The sequence below is a fragment of the Dipodomys merriami genome, unplaced genomic scaffold (assembly GCF_024711535.1).
Source record: "Dipodomys merriami isolate MVZ:Mamm:240054 unplaced genomic scaffold, mDipMer1.0.p SCAF_89, whole genome shotgun sequence".
In the NCBI taxonomy this organism is placed as follows: Eukaryota; Metazoa; Chordata; class Mammalia; order Rodentia; family Heteromyidae; genus Dipodomys; species Dipodomys merriami.
The window spans coordinates 2,901,614-2,904,301 of NW_027206501.1; positions in this window are offsets into that span (position 1 = coordinate 2,901,614).

Sequence of the window (2,688 nt, forward strand, 5' to 3'; positions counted from 1 at the left end):
AGGTCTAAGTAAGTCACCTTGTTTCCACAGCCATCCTAGGGCTCCCAAGGCCTAGAGGTGAGACAAGCCAACCTTTTAATTGCAGATATACCATGTTGTTTAGACCCATACAAGATATGTAAATGCATCATGTTGTTTAGCCCCAGGGAAATCCTATCTCCCAGGTGATGGGTGTTCCTGAATACAGAGAGGTGGGAAGAGGGCAGGGCTTGGATGATCAGTGCCTTGAACTTGGGAGACTCTCTAGTTTCCTGGAAGGAAAGGGGATAACTGGATTTTAGGATGAGACCAGTGAAGATCCCTTTACACCAAGCCTCTTATGCTGTATCTGGTCTCCTGACCTTGCTCTGGTCAGCTTAGCATCCTATTTCAGCTTCCATTAGGGTTGATCTGGGTGGTTGGTATTGTTTTTCTGCTTTTTCTTTCCTCTCCTGCTCTCATGATTCCGTTTTCTAACAGTGTTACGTGAATGTGTGGGGCTGCAGGTCTTTGCAACAAGAGTTGGCCTGCATTCATCAGCTCCAGCTTTCCAATAAAGACTCCCAATTCAACCAAAATGTGGCTACTCTTTATCTTCCTGACTGGATTCACCTTACAACAATTAGAGGTTGAAATACCACTGAGCACAATGAAACAATCATAGACTTCTCTACCCCTGCAGAGAAGGAGGAAATGATTGTGGCATGATAAGGGCAGAAAAACCAGTGGCTGTAAAAAACGAATAATAAAATACTTTTGGAGAATTAAGAGAACCAACTAAGTGAGAAATACTCAGCATATACAAGATCATTTCAGGAGCTGAAAAATACTTAGGCCAAGAGATTGTATTTTCTCCTCATAGCCTATCATGGTTCCTTTCCAAAATGGATATAGGCTTTGAGTCCAAAGCTTGTCTGGTTCTTTCAACACATGGTCAGATGATCTCTTCTTTGTAAAGTGGAAGAGAGCTTCAGTTTCCAGAGTCCTGTCTGAAATGTACTGCATGTCACTCTAACAAAAAGCCTATTAGTAATAGATTCCTCTGAGAAGTCCTATTTCTCTACAGTTTTTGACTGCTAATGGCTTCCCTTTTGCAATTGCCATCATAACTTTCTTAAGAGGCAAAAGGAAGTGCATGAAAAAACATGTGGGAATCTTAGATGCTTCTTCATAATTTCTAGCTGGCATCAATCAACATCACACAAAACTAGTGGAATTCTTGGCATAAGTGAACACTGACAGCAAGTCTGAAGTGACCAAATCTGAGGAAACCTCTTGAAGTAAGGAGGTCAGGTTCGGCTAACACCAGATTGGCCACATGGTGGATGATGGGGTCTGGCATCTGGTCTTCATGTGGGGGAAGGAAACTCCCTGCCCATCACCTTGCAGGTGTTAGGTGTGCCTGGATCCCTGGAGGCAGGGGTGGACACTTGGCTAATAAGTTACTGAATCTGTCAGCCCAATGCCTGAGACTGGGAGTTTCCTGTGGATATTTCCCCCTGTTGGGGCCCTATTTAGGTCCAGACTAGCCCAGCTGCCAAAAATCCATGCCATGTGTCTCTCCATGATTTTTTCTGTATCCTGTCTCCTGCCTCGTCTCCAGTCATCTTGGCATTTCAATTCAGCTGTCCATTGGAGCTGAATTGGATTGTTGGTATTGTTTCTGTTCTTTCTTTCCTCTTTAGCCTGTTTCCTAGCTGTGTTATGTTCATCGAGTGCAGCAGGCCTTTGTGATAACAGGCTGCCTGCAGCCTACTAACTGCATAATAAAGATTCCAATATTCCATATTTCAAATTGTGGCTTCTGGGATGATTCACCTTACAACACTCTCAAGACAACCTGCTTACACTCAAGTTTGTTTTTTGTTTTTTGTTTTTTTTTCAGTCATGGAGCTTGAACTCAGGGTCTAGGCCCTGACCCTGAGCTCTTTGAGCTACAGCTCCATGGTTTTCTGGTGGTTAATTGGAGATAAGAGTCACACAGGGATTTTTCAGCCCAGGCTGGCTTCAAACAAGTGATCCTCAGATATCAGCCTCCTGTACACTCAGCATTTTGCCTCCAGGTAAAATCTTTGGTATGGATCAATGCATAAAATGACTTGTTACCCAGGGAAGTCTGAAAATGGGTTTTATTTTTCTAGCCTGAGTGACTGTGCTAGACATTGAATGGTAAATCTCTTGAGATCCTGCAGCTTTCTTAGATATGGAAGCTTTTTCCATCTCTCTTTGTCCTTTTTTTATTATTATATTTAAGTAGTTGTACAAAGGGGTTTCAATTCAGCATATCAGTTTCTAAGTACAGTGTATCTTGATCAATGTCAGCCCTTCCATTGTTCTCTCCTCATCTATCTCAGTCCTACCCATCCTTCAGGTTGTCTGGTTCCATGTTCACATATGATTATTGACTATTATGACTGCATTCACCCATACTTCTTCTCTCTATTCATCTGCCTTCTGCTGTTTTTTACATCCCATATTCCCCAATAGGTGTTTCATTTATCCCAAGGGAAGAGAAAATGTTTCCTTCAGAACAGGAAATCTCAATGGAGGGAGGAAGGGAAAGTGATCGAGGAAGGAGAGCACCTTTTGGCTTTTAGGAGATAGTCAATGCCTATAACAGCAGAAGGGATGGGTAGCAGCGAGCTGGAAGCCTACAAGGCACTTGTTATTTTCTTTTTGTGTGTGGGGCAGTCCTAGGACTGAAATTCA